This window comes from Phyllobates terribilis, unplaced genomic scaffold (genome assembly GCF_046119375.1).
Source record: "Phyllobates terribilis strain yellow unplaced genomic scaffold, ASM4611937v1 Scaffold_2__4_contigs__length_985480577, whole genome shotgun sequence".
Lineage (NCBI taxonomy): Eukaryota > Metazoa > Chordata > Amphibia > Anura > Dendrobatidae > Phyllobates > Phyllobates terribilis.
This window is the reverse complement of record NW_027362762.1, coordinates 840,666,116-840,676,894: the sequence shown is the minus strand read 5'-3', so window position 1 is coordinate 840,676,894 and position 10,779 is coordinate 840,666,116.

Genomic DNA, 10,779 nt, shown 5'->3' with positions numbered 1-10,779 from the left:
GGCCACGCCAATCGCTACAAATTCCAGATGAGGCACAAAAACAGCAGGTGCTTCAACGGATATCAAGTGCTCCTTTAAGTGGGCTCTCCTCCACATCAACTTCAACATCACAAATACTCCAGTCCTCAAAGGTGTCACCCAAATCGCACTTGCTTCCTCACAGCTCCCAAATCTCCAGCTGCCCGTCTGAGTGTGAGGTAGAACAGATGGTTGAGTCTTCAGAGCTGTTTACTCATACTATAGCCTGGGAATCAGAGGTCGACTCCAGCGCTTCTGTGAATCCAGACGAGGAAATGATCTGCACTGATGCCCAGAATCTTTATGAGTCGGATCCAGGACCAGACGCAGAAGGTTCTGACCATAATGTAGACCCTCATTCCCAAACTGTAACTCCTGTTGGTGGAGACAATGAGGAAGACGATGATAAGACTCAAATACCTGATTGGAGCGACAACTTTAGTTTTTTGTCAGGGCAGGAACAGGTTGGCTCTGAGGACGACGGGTGTGATAACGCACAGGGTGATGATGATGAGGTCGGAGATCCCACTTACTGTCAACCCACAGTCAGCCAAGAGATGAGGTCAGCAGAGGAGGTGGAGGAAGATGCTAGTGACGACGAGGTCAGGTTGCGCCTTCCTGGACAGAGACGTAGTACTGGAAGCACGTCAACAACTGCATCCTCAAACACAACTCTGCCTCTCACCACAAGTCGTGGTGGCTCTTCAGGTCGCATGGGTGCTAAGCCTTGCATAGCCTGGGCATTTTTTCAGATCGATAAAGATGACCCAACTCGTGTTATCTGTAACATTTGTCAGCAAAAGCTAAGTAGAGGCCAAAAAATACATAGTTTGAGTACTTCATGCATGAACCGGCACATGGACATGAAGCATAAGTTGCAGTGGGAAGCTCAGTGTGCTACAATGCGGCCTAGCCGGCCGGGCCAATCACCGTCTGCCATATCTTGTGCATCCGCGGCCTCTTCATCCTCTGTGACTGGGGGGACAGCAGTCACACCTGTTTTGGGGCGCAGACCTGCCACCTCTTTACCCGCAACAGCCAGCGTGATTGGCAGGTCATCATTTTCTTTGGAGGTGGTAACACCAGCTGGTGTTGAGCGCTGTCCGACATCGATAGCACCACCTTTGGATCAAGGCAACCTAACATGTCCGCCTGCATCTTCCTCACAGACCGGCAGTTTGCCGGGGACACCCTTATCAACCCCGTCTAAGCACAATAGCCAGCCCTCGGTCCCTCAGATGTGGACAAGTAAAAGACCATTTCCTCCTAGCCATGAGAAAGCTAAGAGGTTGAATTTCACCATCTGCAAGCTCTTGGCTACAGAAATGCTGCCTTTCCGCCTGGTGGACACAGAGGATTTTCGAGACCTTATGTCCGTCGCAGTGCCCCAGTACCAGATGCCCAGTCGGCACTACTTCTCAAAGAAAGGTGTGCCTGCGCTCCACCAGCATGTCGCACACAACATTACCGCTTCTTTGAGAAACTCTGTGTGTGACAGGGTGCATTTCACCACAGACACTTGGACGAGTAGGCATGGACAGGGGCGTTACATGTCGCTGACTGGGCACTGGGTAACTATGGTGACAGCAGGACAAGGGGCTGCTGTCCAAGTCTTGCCGTCCCCACGAGTTGTGCGTCAATCCTCTTTATGTCAAAGTTCCTCCACTGCTTCTGCCTCCTCAACCTCCTCTCGGTCTTCCACCTGCACCCAAAGCCTGTCTGGTCATGCCACAAGCTTTCTAACTGCGCAGAAGGGATCCTGCACACCTCCTTACTATGCTGGCAGTAGGGCTCAACGTCATCAGGCGGTTTTTACATTGAAATGTCTGGGAAATGTGAGTCACACAGCTGAGGAGTTGTGGTCAGCTCTGGAGAACCAATTTCATGAATGGTTGTCTCCACTGGACCTGAAACCAGGGAAGGCCGTGTGCGACAATGCTGCAAACCTGGGTGCGGCCCTTCGCCGGGGCAATGTCACACACGTGCCTTGTATGGCTCACGTGTTGAACCTGGTTGTCCAGCAATTTTTAGCCCACTATCCCAGACTAGATGGCCTTCTGCAGAGGGCAGGGTCGCTGTGTGCTCACTTCCGGCGTTCGCATCCCGCAGCTCAGCGACTTACATCTCTACAGAAGTCGTTAGGCCTGCCACTTCACCGGCTAAAATGCGATGTGCCTACCCGGTGGAATTCAACTCTGCACATGTTGCAGCGACTGTGGCAGCACTGACAAGCCCTGGTGCAATACGTTCTGACGTATAGCCTGGGCCAACGAGATTCAGAGGTGGGGAAAATCACGCTGGAGGAGTGGTCTCAGATCAGGGACCTATGCACCCTTCTGCACAGTTTTGAAATGGCGACGAAGATGTTTAGTGCTGACGATGCCATTATCAGCATGACTATTCCGGTGATTTACATGCTGGAGCACATGTTAAACAGAATTCGGAGTCAGGTGGTGGCACAAGAGGAGGTGGAGGAAGTAGAGGAGGAGGAGTTGTATGCGGAAGGGCTAACATCTGCAAGGTCCAGACGGTCGGCAGCACCAAGGCGGCAGGCATGTGAGGGTGGGGGAGATGGTTTTACCAGGGCGCATGGTAGCAGCCAAACTAGTGAGGAAGGTGCAGGAGCCCAGGAAGAAGTGGAGGACGAACTGATGGAAGACTCATCAGATGAGGGAGACCTTGATCACATTTCTGTTGTGCGAGGTTGGGGGGAGAGGACAGAGGAAGGAAGCATGATTGTTACCTCGCCACCAACACAACAGGGACTTGGTGCTCCTGGATGCGCAACACACATGAGTGCCTTCTTGCTGCACTACCTGCAACATGACCCTCGAATTGTGAGAATTAGAAATAATCCTGACTACTGGGTTGCCACACTGTTAGATCCCCGGTACAAAAGTAAATTTGCAGAAATTATTCCTGCCATAGAAAGGGATGCACGCATGCAGGAGTATCAGCAGAGACTGTTGCAGAATCTTACATGTGCTTTTCCACAAAATACCAGTGGTGCACGTAGTGAATCTCACAGTTCCAACTTGCCAACCGTGGGACCGTCAAGTGTTCAGCACTCAAACCGTAACAGAACCACAGTATCTGCTGGTAACATCAATTTTGCGGAATCATTTCACCACTTTTTTAGCCCATCCTTTGCAAGGCCACAGGAGACAAGAAGTCTGACACATAGTCAACGCCTAGAGACGATGGTACAGGAGTATCTCCTAGTAAACATTGAAGCCACGACTGTGTCACTGGACCCTTGCTCTTTTTGGGCTTCCAATCTGGATAAATGGCCGGAGCTAGCCACTTACGCCTGGGAGATCTTGTCATGCCCCGCAGCCAGCGTTCTGTCTGAACGTGTGTTCAGCGCTGCTGGTGGTGTGCTGACAGATAAGCGCACGCGGCTCTCCACTGATAATGTAGACAGACTCACGTTCATAAAGATGAACAAATCATGGATCCGAAACGACTTTTCTACCCCTGTGTCATCCTGGGGAGAGTAAAAGCTTGATGATTGGTTAAAATCACCCTTCCAACCGTTTTAAGCTTTCAAATTACTAATCATGTTTATCTGTATCTTGACTGGAAAATAATTTGGGCTTTGTAGCAGTGTGCAGCACTGATCCTATTAGGCCATCTATACTAAAGCTTCACCAGATTTAAAATTAAAAATAATTTTTAGCTGCATCTAGCCCGGAAAATAATTTTGGGGCTCCGAGATGCGCAAGGCACATAAGTGCCTTCTTGCTGCACTACCTGCAGCATGACCCTCATATTGTCAGAATTCGAAGTAATCATGACTACTGGGTTGCCACACTCTTAGATCCCCCAAACTTTTCGATCAACCTTTTCATTTTAATAAAGACCAAAAAAATGGTCATTTTTGAAATTATAAGCATTAGCAGGTTGTTAGAAACTGAAATCAAACAGTTTTCAACTCAAAACTTTATTCTAGGTGATGTTACATTTTCACATAGGACCCCTTGTTCGAAAGGAGCTTCTGAACTCTCTCGTCCATTGAATTTGTCAGGTTTTGGATGGTTTCTGCTTCAATTGTTTTGCATGAGGACAGAATACCCTCCCAGAGCTGTTGCTTAGATGTGAACTGCCTCCCGCCATCATAGACACTCCTTTTAATGATGCTCCAAAGGTTCTGAATGGGGTAGAGGTCAGGGGAGCATGGGGGTCACACCATAAGTTTGTCCCCTTTTATGCCCATATCAGCCAGAGATGCAGATGTTTTATGTGCATCATGAGATGGTGCATTATCATGCAGAAAAATGATCTTGCTGTGAAATACACGGTTCTTCTTCTTGAACCATGGCAGGAAGTGCTGTTTGAGAAAATCCATATACATTATGGAGTTCATCTTTAGCGCCTTCAGGGATCCTAAAGGGGCCGACAATCTCTCTCCCCATGATTCCAGCCCAGAACATTACTCCACCTCCTCCTTGTTGGCGCTGTAGCCGTGTTTGCGTGGGGTGTCCATCAACCAGCCATCCTCCACTCCATCCATCTGGACCATCGAGCGCTGCACGGCACTCATCCGTGAACAAAACAGTTTTGAAATCAGTCTTCATATAATGTTTGGCCCACTGGAGCCGTTTCTGCTTGTGTGAAGTGGATAGAGGAGGTCGACAGGATGGCGCATGCACAGCTGCAAACCTCTGAAGGACCCTGCATCTTGTTGTTCGGGGGACGTTGGAGGCACAAGCAGCTTCAAAAACTTGTCTGCTGCTATGACAAGGCTTTTTTGCCGCTGCTCTTTCAACCTGACGTAATTGCCTGTAGGAAAGAGTCCTCAATTTGCCCTTATCAGCACGCACACGTGTGTACTGTGAATCAGCTACATACTTCTTGATTGCCAGGACACTTCATCCTGATCATCGCACAATGTTGATTGTAGTCATGCCTTGACCTAAACACTCCACAATTTGTTGCTTCTCAGCAGCCGACACATCCTTTTTCTTTCCCATTTTGGCAGAAAATGTAGGCTGCTTAATAATGTGAGAGAGCCTTCTTAAGTAGTCTTGCCTTTCATTGGACACACCTGCCAAACTAATTAGCACAGGTGTCTGCAATTGCTTACAGTGATATAAAGAGCCCTGACACACATCACCATCAATGAGTTTAACTGACAAACAAACAAATTCTTCCCTTATCACTCCTAAACACTTTTTGTATAATAATTTGGAACGCAGTGTACATGTGCTTTTCCACAAAACACCAGTGGTTCACGTAGTGAATCTTACAGTTCTAACTTGCCAACCGTGGTCTGTATGGAGTTGTTCAATAAAGGGCCCAAAATTAAGATAACATAGATGGGAGAGGTCTCTATGAATAGGAATTCCTAAGTATTTGATACCCTGTGAGGGCCAGGCAAAGGGAAAGTTGGACTGGATGGAATCCTATATGGATTTGGGGAGGGAGACATCGAGGGCCTCAGACTTCGCTGCATTGATTTTAAAATTTTACCATGTAACAAAGTGATCTATTTCAGCCATAACAGCATGGATGGATATATGTGATTGAGTGATATATACTAGGACATCATCAGCAAATAGAGAGCACTTGTACTCGGTGCCTCCCACCTCAATCCACCTAATATTGGGGTTATGGCGAATTGATGAGAGCAGGTGCTCCGTCACTAGGATGTATAAGAGAGGGGACAGAGGACATCACTGCCTTGTCCCATTGGTGATTGTGAAAGGTGATGAAAATGTTCTGACGCACCCCCTGGGCCTTGGGACACCCGGAGCCGGACCCTTTTTGGTGGATGCTGGTGGTTGTAGTCTTCGTGGTGGCGACCCAGTTCCGTGGCTCAGCGCGGTCAAACCAGTGGCGGAACTATTTATGTGGTTTTCATGTTTAAATGTCCGACTACGCCACCCGTGGATTGCGGTCAGAGTGAACCGCCGCTACAGGGCAGACCACTGAGGCTGGTGTTGTGGGTGCAGCAGAGCGTAGCATAACTCCCCACGGGAGGAGTATAGCCTCAGGGCAGTGTATGCGGAGGATGGGGGTGATGGTGCAGGGCAGCAGCAGTAACGACACGGAGTCAGTGATGCAGTTCAGGGCCTTTACTCACAGTTCTTATTATCCAGACCACGTCTGCAGGTAACGGCTGCCCACGTCGTACTGTGCTCACCAGGTGAGGGGCTCAGACAACTCCCAGATAACTTTGGAGCACTTCACAGGACCCCCTTTGTGTGTCCTTTGTCTGGCCTTTCTTACCAACACTTCTGTCCGGCTGCCTCGGGCCTCCTCTTGGTAAACTTGGCGCCAGTTTCCCTGACCCTATGTGGTGCCTTCCTAGCGGGTGTAGCGAGGGGCTGCGCCACATAAAATGTCAGAGCCTCCGGTTTCTAGCTGAGGGTCGTTTCCTGCCTCCACTAGTTCGGGGACCGGTCTCCCCCTTTGGCCTGACCCCTCCACGCAGGTGGATTCGGGCGTGCGGTGGCGACTCGCCCGTCCGCACCCCTGGGATCCCTTCATTCCTCGTTCCTGGAGCCTTCTCCGCTCCTCTTCCTTCCTTCTCCCTCTTCCAGGCCTGGGCCTCTGTTACTAGGCCCGCCTCCGGAGCAGAGCTCATGCAGAGCCCCTGCTCCCTGCCACTTCTGCTCAGACTTCTCTGCACTGAACTAAGATGGTGCCCACCTTTTATACTCCCTTCTCAATGCACCCAGGAACTGCTTCCTCCCTGCTCCTGCACTACAGGGTTCCCCTTCCTCAGTGTTCCCTCCCCCCACTCCAGCCAGGGACAGGGACTGTCGTGCCCATCTCAGGGGCATATTGGTCGCCCTGCCCCACGGCAATGTGGTGTAATGCATGCAGGTGTTGGGTCCTGATCCACACTCCATCCTTACCTGAGAGTGAGATATCACACCTCTGGGTGAGGTGCAATACGTCTTTAGCAACCGAGCCCTCAGGGTGCTACAGTTCCATTTATCTTCAGCCTAGGTGACGTATTGCGATACAGGGCCGTGATTTTGGCTATAAAAGGGTCCCCTAGACCCCTACCCCAAGCTTTTTAAGAGAATCATATATGGCGTGCCAGTAGACTCTGTGGAATGCTTTCTCAGCATCCAACGAGAGTATCTAATTACAAATTTTTAACTGCATCTAGCCCAGGAAATACTTTGTGCCTAGTAGCAGTGTCTGCTAGTAAGCGGATTATCCCGGCTGTTAAGCAAGCTGCACCACCTGTAGTTTAGACACTTAATTTTTTCAAAGGAAATGCTTCGGGACCATGGGATACTTAGTGAAGAGCATCAGGAGGCACCCCAAGGCATAGGGGCTGGGACTGGCAGTAGGATGCCTTGCGGTGGACAGCCGAGCTCGATCCTTATAAAAGCTTTTTAACTGCAGCAGCTTTAGTGGACGCTTCTGGAGCTGGAATTACCGCGGCTGCTGGCATGAGACTTGCCCTCCAATAGATCCTTGTAAATGGATTTAAAGTGTATTCATTCAAATTAGAGAGACAATTTAAATTAAAAAGCTTAGAGCTGCCTCCACCACAGGGGGGCTCGCTCGACCCACCAGCGGACAGGCACCAGTATTGGGAGAGGGGGGCTGGCCGTCAGGGTTCACCGCGGCTCTGGCACAAACCCGGCGACACGGAGGTGGCACGGGCAGGAGCGGACTGGCCGTGTCGGCTTCTCACTTTTTGGATTTTAGAAGGGCATGACATGCCTATATCTGTGTCTCCCCCTCCTTTTACTCCTCCACCTCTTTTATTTTCGCATGACTATATGTACTTGTCACTTTTCCATGTGTTAGTTATGTCTTCTGAGCAGTTTGTCAGCTTTTGGACACATTTGAAGGTGTTTTCTATGTGTTTCTATGTGTTTTTGTTTGCCTGCCATTGGTTTTAACGGTGTTCGAAGGTGTTCGACGAACAGTTCGACGAACAGTTCGGCGAACACACGGGTGTTCGACGAACCGAACCGAACTCGAACACTACGGGGGTGGCTCAACACTAGTTATCATGAAGAAAGGTGGCTATATTGATCACTACTTTTTTTGTTTTTTGTTTTTGCATGTCAGAAATGTTTATCTCTAAAGTTTGTGCACTGATGTTGGTTTACCTGGTGAAAATAAACAAGTGAGATGGAATTATATTTGGTTTTTATTAAGTTGCCTAATAATTCTGCACAGTAATAGTTACCTGCACAAACAGATATCCTCCTAAGATAGCCAAATCTAAAAAAAAACACTACAACTTCCAAAAATATTAAACTTGGATATTTATGAGTCTTTTGGATTGATTGAGAACATAGATGTTGATCAATAATAAAAATAATCCTCTAAAATACAACTTGCCTAATAATTCTGCACACAGTGTAATATGCATCTGCATTAGTCCTTAGAAGGACTGTTAGTTTAGATGTATATTGCTCTTGAATACCTAAATAAACCGCCAATTCTCTCCCTCACTCAGCTGCAGCTCTCCCTACTCTGTCTGTCTGAAGGGTAGACTGTGACGAGCATAGGGTCACCGGGTCTTCTATAGACCCGATGACACTATGTAGCCAGCCAATCACTGTAATGCCACAGCCAATATGGCTGTGGCATTTCAGTGACTGGCAGGCAATCCCCGCATGTTTTTTCGCTGTCTAAACAGCGCCAAACATGTGGGGCGGGGACTCGAGCTCCCGCCCGAGCATCCAAGAAGTACTTGCTGAGTGCTGAGCAGTTGCGAGCATGCTCGCTCATCACTAATGAATATATAAATAAATATACACATATATATGTTAAACGTTTATTGAGACACAATAATAGGTTCAAAACATTCAATGTCACAGGGAAACTGTATTACACATGCAGAGCTTTCTTGTAGATGAAAAGTTACCTGGAGATGCAATGAGTATAAAATGTTCTCATATCTTGTAGATCACTCAAGGACAAGAATACAATTTCTCAAAAGCCTACAGTGATTCAACTGAGGATAAAGCTTTGACATCAGAATTACTTTGCGCTTGTTACAAGGAAATAATCCATAGTACAGAGGAGACTGCAGTCTGAACTTTAGTGACCCATAATCACAAGTATGTGGCATACTGACAGAATGATGTCACAAACCAGGGCAGAGGCTCTTTTAAAGGATATTATGTTCATTGGCTCTTGGGATGACACAATACACCAGCAGCAAACGTATTGTACATACCGTGAATCGAAAGTGGATGAATAGGGGTATGTTACTGGAAATGTTGTCTATTTTCTCCAGACCATAAAAAATTACAAAACTTTTAGAATTCAAAACCTAGAAACAAGACTTCTCTTATTATAACTGGATTAAAGATGAAGCTATAGGACGTAGCACAGAATGACACTAGGGGGGTAGCATAAAGCACTACGTGTGTACTGACAAGCATTAATGGGCATATAATGTACAGAAGAGTTTGCCTACTACTTTCATATTGATGACCTAGCCTCGGAATATTTCATCAATATCAGATCAGTAGGGTGTGACACCCGTCACACCCACTGATAAGCAGTTTCCAGATCAGGTGGCGGTTGGATGTTTTCAGTTGAAGAAATGAACAGCGCTGTCAACTGTCTAGTGGCCATGGCCAGTAATTGCACATCCACCCATACTCGAATGAAAAGGAATGGATCTGCATTACCCCGTTGCAGCCAGTTGACGGAGCTGTGGTCCATTACTGAAAACATTTGGCCATACCAGAAACAGCTGATCTGTGTGGGGGAATATTGATGGATGGGGCTGATAGGTCATACATATAAAAGTAGAGAAAACCCCTTTAATGCTGAACAAGAAATCAAGGCTTACATAGAGCGAAGTAATTAGGATATGCAGTGTCCATACAGAGAGCTAACAGAGCTGTAGATATTACACTGTGTTCCAAATTATTATGCAAATAATATTTTCTCAGATTTTCCCAAATTACCTATATGAATTGCAGTCATTGTAATTTTCCAGTCAAATAGCTATTAGAGTACAACTGAAAGGTTTTTGAGCAAACTGCCTATGATAACAGTATATTTTTAAAAAAATAAAAAACTCAAATTGCACTCAAAATGCATGTTCCAAATTATTATGCACAGCAGAGTTTTCAACCTTTTCATTTTAATAAAGAACAAAAAAATGGTCATTTTTGAAATTATAAGCATTAGCAGGTTATTACAAACTGAAATCAAACAGTTTTCAGCTCAAAACTTTATTCTAGGTGATGTTACATTTGCACATAGGACCGCTTGTTCGAAAGGAGCTTCTGAACTCTCTCGTCCATTGAATTTGTCAGGTTTTGGATGGTTTCTGCTTCAATTGTTTTGCATGAGGACAGAATACCCTCCCAGAGCTGTTGCTTAGATGTGAACTGCCTCCCGCCATCATAGACACTCCTTTTGATGATGCTCCAGAGGTTCTGAATGGGGTTGAGGTCAGGGGAGCATGGGTGCCACACCATAAGTTTGTCCCCTTTTATGCCCATAGCAGCCAGAGATGCAGATGTGTTATGTGCAGCATGAGACGGGGCATTATCATGCATGAAAATGATCTTGCTGCGGAATGCACGGTTCTTCTTCTTGAACCATGGAAGGAAGTGCTGTTTGAGAAACTCAACATACATTATGGAGTTCATCTTTACCCCTTCAGGGATCCTAAAAGGGCCGACAATCTCTCTCCCCATGATTCCAGCCCAAAACATTACTCCACCTCCTCTTTGTTAGCGCTGTAGCTGTGTTTGCATGGGGTGTCCATCAACCAGCCATCCTCCACTCCATCCATCTGGACCATCGAGATCA